Here is a 19,928-nt window from a genome sequence, read left to right on the forward strand (position 1 = left end):
GAGCGAGGAGAAGATAAATATTGACTCTGTACATTAATTTCCGAGTAAATCCATTAAGTTGATGTGATTTAGTATCATTTACAAAATAAAATTTAAAAAAAATATATAGACCGAGTCTCCTTTTTAAAAAGGTATAAGAGGGTATTGCTTGCATCTCGGGGAAAAAACCATCAGACTAAGTAGCTCGGTAATTTGCTTAAACCTTATATACGCTACTATGCGGTCATCGAATCTCGACTGTGCTCTGGCTTTGACGTCTGGATAAAAGACTTCGCCTCCTCCGGTTATATACATCGCGCGCAGTAGGTTGATCAAGCTGGTTTGATAACAGTTTTTTCCCTCTACTCTTCCGCAGTCGTCGTTGAGTCCCAGGGCGACGTCTCAAATATTGTCGAATGTATTAGTTCCTCGTCTTTGCCAGTCGAACGAATCTATCTATGTACGGGCTATAGATATTCATCGCTCGCTCGGCTCCTTTTCTCAAAGGGTATTAACATGAAAAATCCCAACTGCACCGCGGCGCGCGCGCGGGATATATCTCTGGGATGGAATCTGCATCAGTCGAGAAGGTGGTGTTCTTGGGGAAGCAGCGCGCGAATCTCGACGTCGTCGCGCGTCGAGTCAGCTTCGCCGCGAGGGACTTATCGTTTTTTATTTCTTTTTTTTTTCGCCTCCGCATCGCAGCTTTGCATCGCATCTCGCGCTACTACGAGAGGTTGGGCAATTTTCTTTGAGAGGACATTAGCTTATTCTTTCGTTTCCTCGGCGCGAACGACGACGATGGCAATCGAGTCTCTTTTGCTTTTTCATCGGTTGACGTAACGGTCGCCCTACTACCCGCGCACAGTAGTAAACTTCATTATCGATTGCGCCCCCTCGTCGCGCGCGCGCGTACGTATATACGATAACACCGTCTCGTACGAACGATATGCTAGCTAGAAACTGCACTGCGCAGGGACGACGACGTTACAGAAACGCGCGCAAGATAAGCGAGCGACGTAGTTTCATGCACTATCTGTCGCTCACCGAAGAGAGTAGAGGCTATATCTTGCCAAATAGAGAGAGAGAGAGAGAGAGGTGGGTAAAATTGGCCGTTTCTCTCTGCGCCGCGCACCAACCCCGGCTTCTCTCTCTCACCCTATCCTCATCTCGACTTCCGCCTCTCTCTCGCTGCAAAATCAGGCTCTTCTCGTTTCCTGCGTCGGTTAATTAGGACGGAAGGCGAGTTCGCTGATTGATAATGAATCACAATGGGGTACTATTATCATTCGTATAAGTAAGCGAGAGACGCGTGGCTATTCCAGTCTCGGCTTCTCTCCTCTTTCTCCCTCTCTCTCATGCATATCGCATCGCCGACACATTTTGGTGTGATTGCCGCGCGTCTTGCTCTCGAGAGCTCGGTGCACATAGTGTTCGAGAAGATCGATTTTACATTATCAACGCGCGGCGTGTGAGAGAAAGAGAGATTTACCCAGGCTTTCTCTCTCTCTCTCTCTCTGTCGGAGGAGGTAAACAAAATTAGGATATTGTTCGAGAGTCAACGAACGACGACGACGACGAAGATAGTTTGATTAATCGCCCTTTCGGTTTAAAGCGAAAATATATCGCCTCGGTGCTCTCCCTTCACGTATGCGGGTGTGCAGCAGCAGTGGCAGGAAGGGGGAGAGAAGAAAAGGAAAAGACAAGCCGGAAGTCATTTTTGTTCTTTACGCTTTTGGTACGACGTTAATCTCCTGCTTCCTATATAATACGTATAAGCTATCCTCGAGAAATCATTCGACTTGCTTTTCAATTAAGTTACCATTAAGATAAGTGAAGGTGAAGGGGAGGGAGGTAGAAGTAAGGGTACAGAGAAGGAGTGCCAGGCGTATATAACCCAAAGAAACTACCCTGCGCGCTCGTTTCCCGAAGGGAATAAGCGAAAACCGCGCGCGAGCTGGACTTTCAATGATTTTTCTCTCTCTTTCTCTCTCTCCCCGGCTTTTTGCGAACGGCGAGTTTCTCAAGCAGCTCACGTCGCTTTTTGCCAATTCTGCTGCTGCTGCTACTGCTGAAGCAGTACTCGTCTGTGTGTGTATACTTATATATATCGAGCGCAGTACTTTTGCCAAATATTTGAACGACGCCAGAGATGAGTGTAATCATTTTAATTACATTTTAAAATCACTGCCATTGGCTTAATTAAAAATCCAGTCTAACGAGACGTTTTATAGGTGCAGCAGAAGCAGCAGCAGCTTCGAGTGTACGATCGAAAATTTTCTCATTCTCCTGCAGTGCGGGAGCGCAGTGAGCAACGTGAGCTTCCTTGAAATCGGTCGTTATTTCAATTTCCGCGAGCGATTTCGAAGCGAATAATTTTTTTTTCCTCGCCACGAGCGCGCGCAACGCGATATCTATATATGTACGATAAACGTATAAATTATTTTTTATTTTCATTGAATTAGCGATTCTCTCGCTAGCTCGCTATAATGTACGAAGGAAGAACGGGGGGTTGGCTTTTAAAATATGGCTATATTATCCACGGGAGATAAAAAAGGAAATTTTTTGAAATAAAGCACAAACATGTCTCTATGCGATAAATTTATTGCCTATAAAGTAATGAATCAATGTCGTGAGATATATATCCGATTTCCGTGATCTCTTTCTCTCTCTCTCTCTCTCTCTCACTACTATCCACTCTTTCTCTTTCGAAGCCACTACAGGGCTTCGAGTTTTATCGAAAAATTTTTCATTTATCCTCTCGCTCTCCCTCGTATGCACCCTCTACGAAACGTTCTCTTTCTCTCTCTTCCACTGTGTGCAGCGCGCACACGTTTTCGGGCGGATAAAAAAAAACGAGTATGCGTGCGTGCATGTGTGCGCCTACCTATATACATTTATGTATATACGTGCAGCGTTTGAAAAAGTCTGTGGCCTTTTCCAGTGCGGCGTGCGTGCATATACGCGAGTGTGTGCATACATAGCCGCCGCTGCCGCCGCCCCCCCTGCGGAGTTAAATGCCACGTGTACATCTCAATACGAATCGCACACATGAATCATCGGCGCGAGGTGCGCGGGCAAACAATTTTTTTTTTGTTCGTACGAGGTATGGGTGTGTGGGTGGGAGGGGGTGAAAAATTCGAAAGAAGGCCGGGCGCCGGAGTCGCGACTAGGAATATATTATAAACGCGCGTACACGTACGCACGTATAACAAGCGGTGGTATAGCCAGGAGTACGCGACTCGAATGAATGCTCGCTTGGAAAAATGTACGAAATACATAAAAAAAAGGGAGAGAGAAAACCAAATCCCGCAAGTGGCAAATAACCGAAAAAACGTTGTGTCCCTTAACGAAATGCATGTAAAAGCGCGCGTAAAATTTGAGTCGGGGAAATAAAAAAAAAACAAGAGGCGAACGAACGAACGAACGAACAAAACGAGGCCAACAACGGCGAGGGCAGCAAGCAAGCAACAACAACAACAACGCATTGTATGAAAGTTATATGAGAGTCAGTCGCGGCAAACAGTAACGAGACTAGAAAAGTATGCGTGACGCGAGCCTGCCTCTCTTTTTCTCTCTCTCTCTCTCTCTCTCTCGCAGTTATACCCGAGCTATATAGCTCGGGCTCTCGCGTGTCCGGCTAAATTTCAATTCAGCTCTCGCACATCTCATCCTGGGCTTGGAGCTTGCGCGGAGAGCGCCGTAAAGCTCGTCAACATTTTTCAACGCTGCTGCCCGTGCGCGCCTGTGTAGGTAGGTATATATGCACGCAGCAGTCACCTGTTCGCATCCTATTACGCCGCGCAGCGGCGCACACAGTCCGTGTGCAAAGCAGCAGCAGCAGCAGTAGGCCATATAACCCCGCGTGCACAGCTCGGCAAACAACTATTTTTCATTCGCTTTGGGTCGCTACGAACTACTACTAGCCTGCCTGCCAGCCTGCCGTTTTCTCTTGGCTTTTTTCGAAACTCACTCATCTCCCCGGGTTCTGGATTTTTAACGCCAAGAGTTTTTTTCTCCCTCTCTCTCTCTCTCACTCGTACTCGCGCCGTCTCTTTATTTCTTTCTTTTTTTTTTTTTATTTCGAGCTTAGTGCACTCTTCACAAGTGCAAGGCCGGTCTTTCTGCACGCAGAGGCAGCAGCAGCAGCACATAACTTATTTTCCCATTCAAGTTTTAATTCCAACGAGTTTCGATCGCTATTTTTTTTTTATTTTATTATTCTATTTTTTTATATAACGTGCAGAGCACACGTTCTGTGACTTGGTTGAAGCGGTGCTCCACTTTTTGTCTCCCATTGGCTGCTGCTGCTGCGTTTTCATCCTATTGGATTAAGTCGATGCGATTTTTGTAAATACATCGATCGAGCTATTTCATTCGGCTTTGCGTATACGCTTCGAGAAATGGTATTATCCCTATTTTTTCCTTTTTTTTTTTTTAATAATATCTATCTTGAAATTCAAGAATAGGATTTATTTGGCTCGACGTACAAAGCGTCGCACGAACCTTTTATCGAAAAGAGCATACGGTTTACTTTTTTTTCGTATAATATCCAAAGACATGCCAAAAGTGTACCATCTTCTTACATCCACACACATTTTGCATTCATCAAGATACCCGCCTTTGATTACTTTCATGACCCAAGATCCTCAAAGACGGTATTTTTTCGGCTCCTTAAAAGCTCGCAGGTGGCAACGCGTTTCCTTTCTCTCTTTACCGTGGCTTGTCTTTTTTTTTATCCTCTCCTTATTTTTTATCCAGGTCGGAAAACTTTTTAGCGTCATCCTTTTCGGCTCGTACATAACAGTCGTTGTGCAAGCTTGTGCGCGGCGCGTGGCTCTCTCTCTCCCTCTGACCTCTTCCGTTTTTAACTTCTTTCAACGGATCTGTCCTTTCTCGCTTTTGCACGCGCGTCGACTGCTTTTTTTTCTTCTTGCTACTGCTTCTTACGCGCCTCGCACACACACACTCACAACCGCGAGTTTTCTTAGCTTCCATCTGTAAGTATACATGTATATACGGAGCGCACTGCGTAACCGTGTTTTTCTCGTCTTACTTCTCTCTCTCTCTCTCTCTTTCTCGGCTAGCTGCTACTACCAACTCCTCGCGTATCCCGTAAATTCGCAGTTCTCCATTTGCTAATTGACCGCTGCCAGCAACCCCGAGACTCTCCACTGAAGAAAGTTTCGTTGAATTTTTTATTTTTTCAGCGTTACTTACTCCCCCGCACGCTGCACCGCCGCTACCACCGCTGCTGCTGCTGCTCTACACGTTCAAGCGGGGCCCCCGTGATTTAAGCGAATAAAGTTTTCAGAATTTTTCTCTCTCTTTTTATTTCAGCGCGAATCAAAGTATATAAAATTCAGCTGGTTTTCTTCAATACATTTTCTACGACTTGCTGCGTCTGGATAAAAGTGGTTTAATTAAAAATAAACAAAATTTTGTGGATTTTGAGAAGAAACAGCGTTAGCAGCGTTACCAGCGGTAGGAGCAGCAGCAACGAACTCGTGAACTCGGTATCTCTCTTTCTCTCTTGTGCACTGCTGCACACACGTGTGCGTACCACATACGTGTTGTAAAGTTCGGTGGCCGCGGCCGAGAGAAGGTCAAACGAGCCAGCGGGATGTCTCAAGCAGTTTCATGTAATATGTACCTCAACTTTTCTTCCTCTTGTCCCTTTAACACTCGCGTGTCGCCGCGCACGCAACTTCATACATATTTCGTTGGTAATAGTCGCAGGAAATTTTTATGAACTTACACGAAGAAATGAAAAATAAGAAAGAAAGCATCGAGCAAAAGAAACCTTTGCTGGCTGAGCTTGTACATACTCGCTGCGCAGAGCAAACTTCTCTTCTCGATATAATATTTTTGTTTAATTCCGCTGATACGAAGTTACATAACACAGAGAACGAACGGTTGAAAAAAATAACAAACTTCGTTCTCGCGGGCTTGTACTTATCAGCTCTCGCGGAAAAACGATAATAATTGAGTTTCGCCCTTTGAAAAGTACAACGGACAGCTTGTGTGACGCGGCGCAGACTTATTCGCGTAATTTTTGCAATAATTCACGAAAAATTTTTCATACGTACGTGTAAAAACAAAACAAAACACACGCGATGCGCAATACGCGCTTCGCTCGTTAAAATGAGAGAAAAAAAAAGAATAATAACTCACTCGGAGCTTTATGTATTTGGATAAAACATGGCTTTTTTGAAAAGGACAAACGTAGTACACACGCATGCATGCGTGCATGCAGAGCGCGAGCGGGGGATAAACTATAACCGTCTGTACACCTGTACGGAAAATAAAAAAAAAATTGAATTCCATCCTACCCCCGGTGCGCGGGAGGAGAGGGACTAGGGCAATGCGTGCTCGAAAGAAATTTTCGTCTCTTTCTCTCTCTGCGTACAAAAGTGAATTGCGTCTGCACACGCGCCAGCGAACTATGTACGTACGCGAGCAGCGCAGCGGCAGCTGGACATTGGAAAATACGCTTAGCGGAGTCGAGGCAGGGCAGTTATATAGTATAAATACTGGCATATATGTACGTAGTAGTACTACTACTGCGTATCTTCTAGCTAGTAATATGTGACTTGACCCCACTGCAGCAGCAGCAGCAGCAGCAGCGGCGGCTGAGAACGAGAGGGAGTAAAGTAGGTGCAGATCATTTTAATTGAAAATTACGACTGCAGAGAAGTTGAAAATTTAGCCCGCACCTCGCTCACTCTCGCGACTATATATATGCGCTCGTGTATATATATTCCATGCACCACTCTCTGCGCCATGATTATGCATATTCGTGCGCACGAGTGCCAGAGAGTAGTAGCAGCAGCAGAAGCTCGCGCGGGATTTGCTCGCGACAGCAATGAACGAGATGAGGTAGTCGTAACGTAACGTGGCCACGCGTCATCGTCGTCGTCGTCGTCGTACTCCTACTCTCTGCGCACGAGTAATGCCGCAGTATATAGTAAGTACTGCCGCGCGGAGCGAAAAAGTTTCAGTGAAAATATTCACTTATTCAATTAAAGTCATTTTTCCTCCGGGCTGCCGCTACGTGCGTTAATTTTTATCCTTCCGTGACTGCCTTCGCTTTCACATATTACATACATTCGAGGGTAGGGGAGGGAGGGAGAGCGAGAAAAATCGATAAAGACGTAGCAGTTATAGCCAGCCATATATACGTACCAAATTTTTCAGCACGTTGTCCGGCACGTTTCTGCTGGAATTGCAGAGAGCCCGGGCGGCGCTGTGGGAGAATATCACGGGCGCCCTCGTCGTCTGCAGGGCCGCGTGCATCGTGCGCGTCGAGACGTGCGACAGATCCACCAGCATACCCAGTCGGTTCAGCTCCCTCACGACGGCCTGCAAATAATAATAATGATAATAATAATAATAAAATACGGGCACATCATCAATAATTCATTTCAATACAATTTCTATACATATAGTTTTTTTGTTGTTGTTTTCTCGTGTAATAATATAGAGAGTTATTTTATACTGGCAGTATAGAGAGAGAAAAAGAGAGAAAGAGACTCGTCAAAGCGCTGCCGCCCCCGCCGCGACGCTGCTGACAATTCAACAACGACGAGGAGGGCATTGTCCAAGCGAGTGGATTAAATTTTTCTTTTTTTGTGCAGCAATGCTCGTGCCTGGAACGAGTCGAATAATAATAAATGCGTACAGTAACCTAATATCATCTTCATCATTCGAATTAAACAATTGCGATCGGGCGCGTATCATTGAAAGTATTGAAAGTTCCCTCCTTCTGCCAGCCCCGCGCGCGTCCATTGGCATTCATCAGCGCGCGAGCGAGTAGAGCGAGCAGCTGCTGTCGTTTTGTGCTCTCTCGCCTGACCGAACACGCTCTATACTACTGATATCTCCATTTTAGGTCACACATCCGTTGGCAATATGTATGTATCTGTGTGCGTGTATGAGTGAACGAGAAGCTTTCACGTATACTACACGGCTCTTTAGCCGCAAGTATTGCTAGCGCAAGCCATACTCGTATCTATAAACCCACACACACGCACACACGTTCCAATCCAATTTTTATGATTATGAGCTAGGCTCGCGCAACTGCAATGCAGTAGCTCTTTCGCTCTTATCCTTTTTTCTTATCCCCCTATTTTTTTTTCATACATCTCGCATGACCTGTGCGCGTCCGTACACACTTGCACTACGCGCGCGCGCTCGTTCGTTCGCGTCCTTTCCGCTTCTTTCGCTGCGTGAACCACCGCTGCTGCCGCGGTGTATAATGTATACGTATGCATCGTGCTGCCGGCCGTGTAGGATACACACAGCGAGAGAGGAGAGGAGAGGACCTTTGATCCACTACTGCTACACCGGTAATGGAAGAGCGAGAGATGGTGGTATAGAGAGGAAAAAAAAAGCGGGACTCTGACTTTTCGCGTTTATTCATCAGGCGATTGTACCGAGACTTGGCGCTGCCGTGTATATATCCACTTAGCTGAATTGATGTACGCGCGGCGCAGCCGGAAAAAAAGTCCGAGCAGCAGCAGCAGCGCATCTATGGCCAGTGTGCGTGTGCCGGCCAACGCAGTGTTTTTGATCGGAGCTATATAGCGTACGAACGCGAGGGACGAACGAGCTCGCGCGCGGATGTGAAGAAAAACGAGGCTTTTCATAAATATCGGCGATATTCAAAGCCGTGTACAGCAAATCCACATCGCAGTTACGAACTCTGCATTTATTTTCGAGCTTGGTATTAGGCTCAAAACTTTCCATGTCAAGAGCCTGAATGAATTGTCACTACTACAATTGCAATTATACGTATCGTATGACCATAATAATGCGTACAATTTTCAGATTCGAATTAAAAATTGTAATCAATACTTATATTGATATGAAATTTATCAGAGCCGAAAAAGATCGTTTATAAAGTCATCTATTTTGGATGATATATTCCAAGAACTTTGCTTTTTCTCTTCGAGTTTTGAGAATTGGGTCATACGACATCTAACGGTCGCTTAGGTACTAATTAATGTTAGACAAAACCGACTGACGCCTCAGAAAAGATGCCGTAATTACTAAGAAAACAATTATGATTATAATTTTTTGGTTGGGCAAGTGAACTTTCGGCCGTCTTTGATAATAAATAGCATACGTACTACGGCTAGAAAAAATAACATTCATAATGTACTATTTATCCTGTAATTTTAATTCAAATCTGAAAGTGTACGCTTAATTTCTATGTATCGACTAACAGTGCATTTATATCGCAGATATTTTTCGCCAATGTAATAAAACTATATTGGCTTTTTTCAAATATAATTTTAAAATTAACATTAAACAAAGAATCCACCAAGTATTTGCTGACCAAGAAAAAAAATTCTACACGCACACGCAACCGGGCAGTCTATACCTTAACGCACACATACGCAAATGGAATACGCTACTTTTCTCCGCAATGCGCGAACATAAATCAGAAAAGGCCTCTTGTTATGTGCGTATATAATACCTAACAGGGCTCGAGCTCGAACGCATGCTCTTGGATATAACGTGTACAGAGCCCAACACGCAGTACAGTACAGTCGGAGGCAGCTCTGAGTAGAGCAGCGGCAGCGGCGCGCTACGACGAGCCATTAATAATTCTATTCGCTGATTAAGCACTGCGCGCGCGCCGCTACAGTGCACGTCGGCGCGACTTTAATATTTCACGTTAACAGTCAATTCACATGGAGCTTTCTCTTTCCTCTCTTGCTCTCTCTCTTACGTCGCAGCAGCAGCAGCAGCGCAGCAGTGCTGTATAGTGTGCAGCGGCGGAACACTTTTCATCAGAGCGTCGCACAATGCCGCGAATTGTCGCGCACGAGGGCTTGGCAATAGCTGCGCCTATTATACACTTATATATAGAGAGAGAAGGAGGGAGATACGGTGCTAAAGTCACAGCTTCTACAATCCATTGAATCGAATCGGCGCCGCGTAGGTGCGGGTGAGTGCTGGTGCTGAGAGAGTGAGAGAGACATCGCAGCCGAGAGTCTTTAGCGTAAACTTGTCGCGAAGCTAGGAAGGAAACGTTATACACCAATAGCGAGAGCGTGTGTATATACGTATACACGTACGTTTCGATCCATGTATATATCTATAGCGAGGCCTGGGTTGCAACACCGACGACGACGACTAATTGCAGAAAGCGCGCAATCGAGGAAACTTGTTTCAAGCTTTGGTGCGCGAGATTCAATTCCCTCCCCACACGCCGCCTCTCCGATCAGTCCATTCAGCCATAGATCGTCGTCGTCGTCGTCGTCGTCGTCGTCGTCGTCGTTGCGCCTATTGCAATCGCCAAATAGCTTCAATTCTCTCCTACACATATACACGTTGTTTTTATCATCATGTATATGGTATATAGGTAACGCAAAAGCGAGCTGTCTCCCAACAAAATTTTTTGATTTTTACTCCGTCCTCGTGCGATATCTTCGAATCGAAGCCACGTACGTGTTTTTGTGTCGGTCAGTGAGCCAGAATTTAGATCGAGTTCATGCACCTGCCACAGTGTGCACATATACAGTATATATATAGCGACCTACACTATTGATAAAATTGTCTATTCACTGCGCTCGAGCGCAATGTCATAATTCTCTCTTGTACGACGTGTGTGTGTGTGTGTGTATTATATAAACGCGCTAAAAGTAAATCGTACAGCTACATAATGTACAATACACGAGTTATATATAGGTAAATATTTCACACCACGCGTAGACAAAAGGGAGCAGCAACGCGGCGACGACGACGCTGGCGAGAGAGAGAGAGAGAGAGCAATATTCAAATGAGGAGCTTTGGTCTTTGCGCGGCGCGAATCGACGCGACGATATCAATGGATCTATACATGTGCAGCGTGGTGGCACCGGCTTCGGCCGTAACTGCGTACCGCGCGCCCAGGGGGAGATTATATAAGGACAATGGTGGGATTAACCGATTAATAAAGTAAAAGCTGACAAAGTCCGGTGCTGCTGGCGGTGGTGGTGGTGTTGATGCCCAGCGTCGCCCAGCACGCGAGTAGAGCTTCAAAGACGCGTCACGAAATTGTTACGTATATAATAGCTGCATATATGATATAAAGGTCTATGCACCCCTCGTATTGCAGCGGCAGCAGCAGCAGCCACTTGAATAATATCTATATATGTATATTACGAAGCTCGTGGAGCTCTGCTCTAGTGGCCAAGCGCAACTAGGCCAAGCACGCGTGGCGCGGCTGTTTTCACTGTATATATGCTCGTGGTATGGTAGTGCTGCTGCTGCTGCTGCTGCGATATAGCTCCAGCGTGTCTGCAGAGGCGTTTCAACAACAAGCCACTAGTGCAAGTGCAGCGCGAACAAGCTATTATTCAGCTTTTTTTCGCTCTCTCTCTCGCTCTCTAGCTCTCACCCTCCTATATCGCTTCTATGTATCCCTATATATACCGGGTACAAAGCAGCAGCAGCAGCAGCAGCAGCGGTAGCAGTATACGGCAGTTGTAAGGCTTGCAGAAAACGCCTTGGCTTGGGGGATATTGGCAATTGGGTATAAAGAGTGTTGCACCGAGCATGTGCGTATATAGCCTCCGCGAAAAGAAGGAGAGCCGCCGCAGAGAGGAAAGAGAGAGAGAGAGAGAAGCCTCCAACTCCGTATAGCTCCTCGTGCACGCGTGCGCCCCACTACTAACGTTATATATATGAGAAAATCGTGCTGACTTTTTACGCGAAGACTAATGGAGAAAACTTAAGCTTGGCTTTTTCGCTTATTGAAATTCGTGAACTGCACACAAGAAAGAGAGAGAGGAAAAAGAGATTCGCTAGGCAAGGATATTGGTGCAACGTGGCTGCTGCTGCTGCTACCGGTGGATCGATGCCTGCACTGCGCTGCAAAACCGCAATATTCTCTCAGCGAACCGCGTGGGCGCGCGCGCGAAGCGATCGAGGATACATTCGAAGAAATGCGCGCTTGTGCGTGCTTTAATTTCCGAGGGATTTCCGAATAAACAAAGTATATTACGTGACCCTTGTTTATAATGCGCCGAGTTCGAAAGTTTCGTAATACGAGGTGCCGAATGGATTCACAAAAACCCATGCAGGTTATACGACACGGATACGAAACGAAACGAGAACTAAAAAAAAAAAGAAGTAAAAGGAATCGAGAGCGAAAAAAAATATCGATGCAAGCCTCCGAATAGCGAGATAAACGATTGAGCCGAAGGGAAAGAAAAGGGAGCAATGTCGTCAGTGCATGTCACATAAACCCATACACATACACAGCGTAGCCGGTGTACTATTGAAAAAAAAAATTGGTCTCCGCAGCTCACGGAGAAATCACTGCGGCTCGCGCGCGAGAGCTGTTCTTTTACGTGTTTACAAAGGAAACAGTGCACTACTGGATCGCTCGGTACATACACACACACACACTCGCACACGGGTGTACTTGAAAATATCGAGTTTCGCATGTTTATATATAGCTCTTGTACACACGCGCAAACTATATAAGGCTTTGTTTACATTACTTTGTCTGACTAATTTCTGTTATTACTACTTTGGCAGTTTTCTCTCTTCGTATTATTAAACTATACAGCGCTCAAGATGTTTCAGCTTTTCTTTTTAATAATTATACATGCTCAAACAATTATAATTAGTTGAAACGGAGTTTTGCATAAATTAATAATTCTTAAAGTTACGTTTAAACGAAGTTTTCAAAATTGAACGCACACACACACGCGCGCGCGCGATATATACGTAAGCATCGCAGGCACGCGCGCAGCAAAAATATAAAAATATAATTTAAATTAGTAGTCATTCAGTTAATTAAATATATGCGTGCGCGTGTGTATACGGGAGCATATAATCTAGTTAATTCCTGCAAGACGCGAGAGCGCAGAAACTTAATTAACAATGTCAAAGAAGCCCATCCGAGAGAGTGAAATTCGTGGTAGGAAAAAGAGCACAAGACAAAGATACTCTCGCGCGCGCTATGCACATACGCCGTGACGGAAAGAGCGAGAGAAGAAGAAGAAGAGCTACTGCAATCATATAACCAGTGTATTCTCGGATGATTCGTTTCTCTAGACACGAGCTGCTTACAGACAACATTCGCGTCAGTGCATGTTATCGTTTAAACCATTATTTCGATTTTTTACAAATAAATTAAATTCCATCTTTACATCGTAATTCTGCGATATTCTAATTAACATTGAGTCAATACAAAAATTTTATCTCGGGAAAAAGATTCTCAAACGACGCTCAGTTTTAATTATTTTTTTTCTCTTTCTTCCCTTCGAATTTCCCCAGCTTGTACGAAATATTAATTACATTGTGTGTTGAGTAAATAGTTGTCGGTGAAAGCCCTTCGCCGAAGTTAGAGCGAGAGCTCAAGAGCTACATTCCTAACGCGGATAGTTCTTGTGTTTGTACAAATGTGAGACCTGCTCCGAAGACAAGCAAACGCATTGTTGGAAATGTAAGACTTAGTACTAATTAAAACACCGGCAAACGATAGGAAGTTGTAAATTGTATAAACAAGCAAATTTAGACGGGCAATTATTCGATATTCAATTTGCTTAATTATCTCAGTCGAGTTATTTGTCGATTTTGGCGAAACGAAAAGTTGTAATCCGACAATAAAATATTCGCGAGCTTTCGTCATTGGTGTATCTCGAAAATTAATAGCCATCAAAGTAGAATCTACCGACCATCTACTGTATACAAATAGTGTCTTCTTTATGTACAAATTTTTTATTTTTTCATGTTCGGAATGCATTATGACATCTAGCGGTAAAAAACAGCACTCGTTGTCAATGATCAGCGACATCGTATCATTTTAAATATACAGAACAACGCGCGAAATCATTATCGCGTCAATTTCATTTTTGCGTTTTCGTGAAAACAATTTCAGTGACAATCTTTTGGCCAGAACAAAGTGTTACGTTCTAAAGTTGCTGCAATTAATAAAAAAACGTAAAGAGGTGCCTCACCATAATAATTGCTTCGTTTATTGCATTTTAAACCCGCTGGATTTGAATATTTAGCGCAAGTAAGAAATAGAAAGTCATTATTGAACTTCTATCTTGGTTTTTATGGTGCTGAAATTTTTGCGCACTCCTGAAAATTATCTTCGAGTAATATATTCGAGCTAAATCACCATGAAGCAGGTAAAACATGATCTAATAGTAGTAACTCTGAATCACTCTGAATGTAATACTTTTACGAAAAGTATAATGTTTTCAGTTCTGTGTATAAAAATTGTATTACTGGACTATGCATTAAAAACGTACAAGATGGATTTTTTTGCTCGTGGGAACATTCATAATTTCCACCAAAAAAAAGTTTCTTATTAAGAATGTGACATGCAATACTCGACATTTAATAACCTACATACTTTAGCAGAGGCATACGCTTCAACTCGTATTTATCGTTGAACAGCTAAAATTCCTGTTCGTTGTCTCTCGACTTATAAATGCCGAACGCGAGTTTCCACGCGTGCAGTTTGTCATTATATAATAATATATACGCAAGTTCGTCGCGCAGCAGCAGCGGTGCGTGATTTAAAGTTCGTCTTTGGCGGGGGGAAAAATACCCATTTTATTAGCAAACATTAATTGTTTCCCGTAAACTACCCGAAACTTCGTCAAAGCGCGCCGAGATGTTCGCGCACAACTGATTCTACTTCGAAATACATAATATAATGTTACGAAATTTTATCGCTGATGGGCTCGCGCGCTGCCATTCTTGAAAAGTTAACGTCTTCTAATACAGAGAAGCTCTGTATTATGATGCGCAACACGAAGTATAAAATACATCTTTATTTTTTTTTTTTAATCCATCCCTTAACTTCAACTTTTTCTTTTTTAATTTTCTAATTTTTCGTCTACGATGTCTTGCAGCTAATAAACGAAACGTTCCATACTAAAGTCCGATTTTCATATTCGAGCAAAACGTTATACTGCGGTATCTATGGTACATGAATAACTGAATACATAATGGAAAAGAGCTTGTAAAGCTATTTCTCCAGGTATATACATTTTTGAGCGTAGCAAGAGCTGCTGCTGCTACTGGCATACAGATACATATATAGGAAAAGAGACGAAAAGAGACGTATCGTCGTACAGTTGCTTGGTATTTCCACGGGGACCGAGATGGACCATCCTCGCACCCACACCCACGCACACCGTGGCAAAGCGGGTACACTCATATACACTGTGTGCTCCATGTTGCTTCACTCCGTGCGCACACACGTGTATTATATTTCTATATATAAATATATATAAGCGACGGAGCTCGCGCGCGAGAGTCTAGCCGAGAGAGAAATTGAGAAAATCACACCTATAACGCATAGGTGCCATTTCGATCAAGCAATCATGAGTTATCGCCTCTCGAGGCGACGAAAAAACTTCGAGCGGAGGTAGAAGTAGAGAGAAAAAATCCATCGTACGCGCGCGCAAGTGTATATGTGTACAGCACAATATATATTATATGTAAGTCGAAGCGCCATATACGAGCGAGCAAAGTGTATAACGAAGAACGAGTTTCTTTGCACGCCGATATTTATACCTGTATGTGTGAGGTAAAACTCGGTGCCGGCGATTGCTCCGGCCTTTTTATTTTTACCTTTTCATTCGGCTATTACGGGGCTTAATTTTTCTATATAATCTGTCGCGGTCGAGATCGATCACGCATCCGTCTTGATTCTTTGCTCAAGCGCTTTGTCGCCAAGATTCTATATAAAGATAAATTGGCTAATTGAATGTGGTTTGACGAAAGAGGTTACGCGTCGCTGTATACTTTTTCTCCGTGTGACGTTACAGGCGGTAGATATATGTCATTGTTAAAAATACCTTACATTCAATGCGGATTTCGTGTAACGTCAGATATCAAAATTAAAGTAATCGATACTAACAAGACCGCACGAGTTCTGGAACTCAGATAATCTTCAGAAAAATTTTTGGGGCCCATTTTAAAAATCACATTCTTATGATGTGAAACTTATCATATCTCGGGAGCTTCTATTTGCTTCGCACGCTGTAATTAGTCGGGGCTTGGTAGTGTCATGTGCTTGCTCGCTCGCTTTTGCTGCGATAGGCAGCACGGCGCTCGCTGTTTCTGTTTCAGCCGCTAGATGGCTAAGACTATTTGAAGTGTTATTTCCTGAAGAGAGTTGCCCGTGCTAGAGCATAAGTCAAGTATCTGTATCTTTTTTTCTGTTTCTGTAATTTATCTGTGATCTGCAAGTGGCAGAGTAAAAATAAGTGTATAAGTATACAAAGAATAAGCTTTTAAATGGAAATTAATTTAAAAATAACATAATTAAACTTAAAGAATTTTTCCTATTTCTTTATGGAAAATTGTATGCAAAAACGATGCGTGAAAAAAGTCGAGGTAAAGCGCCACGACAAGTTCGAGTGAAGTTTGTTTGCAGTAATATCGTCAAGTATCTGTGAAACTCACCTTTCCGAATTCGCTGAGGCCAGGCGTCGTGTCTTGAGTGCTGTTCGTTTCTCCGACGGAGCATGCCGCCCTGTAAATAGAAAAAAAATCGGTTATAATCATAAATTACACGCCGATAATTATATATCTCGTCGTCGTATAAATTTTTTGCAACAAATTATTTATCCTTCAAAAGAATAAAAACTTCCTCTTCGCTCGAGTGAAGATGTAGATCGATGCTCGCGCGCGCGCAAACTAGTTTACATCCCGTTGCTGCAGTAAAAAGCACGAAAGAGGGAAAGAGAGGGAAAAAAGGTCAAAGGTAGTTCTCTCAGTCAAGTGACCGTAAAAGGAGAACGTTTTGGCCCGAAAATCACGCGAGGCAACTTTTCTCTTACACATGCATGCCTTAAATCATCGCTGCTGCACTCTGTTCTCTCACTCTCCCTCTGCACTTTTTCCAGTAGATGAAACTCGCGAGGGAAAAATTCAATCGTTCGCCAGCCAGCCGAGAGGGAGTTGTTCGATTGCTCGTCGTTGCAAGGATGGCTCTGTATATACGAGTTTTCTCTCTCTCGCGGCGAACAAGCTGACGTGTCTCTTTCTCTCTTCCTCGCTCGTACGCATATATGTTATATACGTATATAGAGCTAGGGAATCGCGATTAAGTTGACTGTTTACCCGGTTGCCGGTTTCTCGGTATACGAGGTTTGTTTGTTCGAGCTAAATGAAAGTGAAGGGGAATGCCGATTCTCGAAGCTTTACGACTCGTCTGTATGGTGCACAGCGGATTTCTCGTTCGACATGGACTCGCTGCGCGCATACCGCACTGCATCGAGCTCGCCAGCTGGATCGAGGGAGCTATTTACTTGAAAGGATCGATTCTCCATTTTTTTCTTTATAGATGCACACCGCAGTTTTTCCGTGATGGTGCACTTCTTTAATAAATAAATTCGATTTTTCACCGCGTACACATATATATTTGGTGTATATGCACGCATGTATGCGTGGCGCGCGTAAATCCATTTCTGCAGAGCTGATCGCGGCTATATAACCCCGACCGAGAGAGAGAGCGAGATATCCCTAAACCGCGCCGAATGTTTATAACGCAAATAGGACGAGCAATAACGCGCATAGCCCGATTTCCACTAAAATGGCCCGACGCTATTTCAATAGTACGGGAGAGAGAGAGAGAGAGAGAGACTTTACGCGTTAATGTTGGCTGGGCTGCTGCTGTTGCAGAGAAGCATTGCACGCACACAGTGGTAGCAGCAGCAGTAGTAGTAGTAGTAGCGCGCCTAAGATTATTAGGCTTCGCAGAAACACGTTCGAGAAGCTATTTCGATATTGTCCTAATAAAAGTAGCGCAGTGTGTGGGTGTGTGTGTGCAGAAGTGCGCACAGAGCTCGGCAAGTACCGCTGCCGCTGCTGAACTATTGCACAAACTTCGATCGAGGCAACTATAGGAATCCTGACTTTTACGAGGTCCCACTGCACATTGCAGTATACACACAAACACCAACGCGCACACACACATTCACGAAAGCTGCGCAGCAGTGCTATGTCCGACGAGCTGCTGGCATTATCGTAAAACTGCTGCGTTCTACACAAATCTCGCTGCGAGCCCACGTACACGTGCTGCTACTGCTGCTGCTGCGCCTTTCTTCCTCTTTTTTTTATTTATTCTTTTCTTTTTGGTGCGACTCGTGTTTTTTTTTCATTTTTCGTTTTCGTTTACGAACGACGATACGCACGCGCGTAAAACTTGGCTCGCTGCTCACTCTAGCTGTCTGTCTCTGCGGCAATAGACGCGCGCGTCGATTAGGCCGGATGGCCCATTATCATCGATGCTTGCAATCTAGCCTGCAGCTCTGCGGGCTCCTCCTCACCTGCCCGGATGGTATACGGTACTTTCTACCCCTACGAGCGGCCGTTGTTTTATTTTATAGACACGTAACAACAACAGCAACAGCCGCAGCCTTAATGCCGAGCCACTACTGGGAATTATTTTTAACGCGTGCGTCTGGATGTATACAACGTGCTCGGGGGGGTCGGCGCAAAAGAGTGTATTGGATATTAGGTTTTACGTGCGGCGCGCGCGCGCGTATTCTCTCTCCTTTAATTTCATTGTGTTCGTGAGAATGTTAATGTTGCTCCATAGGCGTTTTTTCTATTTCTTCCGCTCGGCTACAAATCCAAACGAGAGAGAGAGGGAGAGAAAGAGGCAAAAGCGAACATGCCCCGAGCGTAAAAAAACTTTCCCGATCCTGTATACGCTTAATAAAACTTCATTGTTTTAGAAAATAACCCGGGCCGCGCGAGGAGCAGGTCGTATATAGTATTGCTCTCGGGGAGCCGTGTGAGTTAAGCGTTCGGCAAAAAGTTATCGCACGCGTGTGTTCTGTGCACCGGCAAGAGAGAATTATATATTTTTCTTTGGCGATCTATACGCGCGCGTTTACGCGACTTGTAGTACACGCAAAGATCGTTCGTTCGAATATCGAAAAATAAAAAATAAAACAACGATACGTTTTACGAACGAAGATGTATAAGCCGCTCGAGGAGTTTTGTTAATTAAAGTAATGAAGCAAAATTATCATTTAACTAGATTGCCGCCGCTATAACGAGGTGAGCTTTTCTTTCGGAAACTGCGTCTGCTGCGCATCTTTGAGCGACAAAGTCTCCGAGCCATCAATGCGGAAACTTTGAACTGATTCGGTTATATTATCCTCCTGTATATATACGAAGCAAGTTCTCTCTTCTTCTCTCTCCCGCGAGCTAGCTCACGGCAACACACACAAAACAAGTGCCGCATTTTATCCGAATGAAATGTAGTCCGCAGGGGAAAACGCGCGAGCGCACACACATATATACAAACGATACAAACAAACACATACTTGCGCGCAGAGGGAGTGAAAATTGAAAAGCACAAGTAGTGATTGTTGTGTGTCACGAGCGGGTGGCGTCGTTGCCACCGTTGAGAAATAAAGCATAGCTGCTGCTGCTGTTGCTGCTGTTGCCGGCTACCGGATGAAGAAGACATAAGCAGTGGGTATTAGGTATACGGGGAGGGGGAGGTGTGGGTGAGGGTAAGGGGGTGCACTGCACCGAGTGGAAAGCACAGTTTTCTTGTAGCTGGCGTTCTCTGCAAAGGATGAAAAATGGACAAGGCAAGCGAGCCAGAGCGGGAAAGAGTGAGAGAGCGAGAGAGGCAAAACTCCATAGTATATGTGTGCGCGTGTTATATATATACGATAAGAATCGAGAAAGAGGAAAATTGATCGCGCGACGAGCGAGAAAAAGAAGTAGCTCAACGCTGCTGCACACGTATATACGCACACACACACACTTGCTATACTGCATCTCAGCCACAGTCAAAGGCTCGTACATAAGTTACGCTCTCGCAGAGAGAGCTGCATATATATAGCTATAGATATGTATATAAGTTTGTGTGTGTGTGTGCGCGCGCCTGGCACTTCTTTTTTCTCTTTTTCTTCTGGCACATACACTCGCGCGAGCGCCCCGACCACCACCCGACT

Source organism: Trichogramma pretiosum, unplaced genomic scaffold (genome assembly GCF_000599845.2).
Source record: "Trichogramma pretiosum strain Unisexual culture from Peru unplaced genomic scaffold, Tpre_2.0 scaffold21, whole genome shotgun sequence".
Lineage (NCBI taxonomy): Eukaryota > Metazoa > Arthropoda > Insecta > Hymenoptera > Trichogrammatidae > Trichogramma > Trichogramma pretiosum.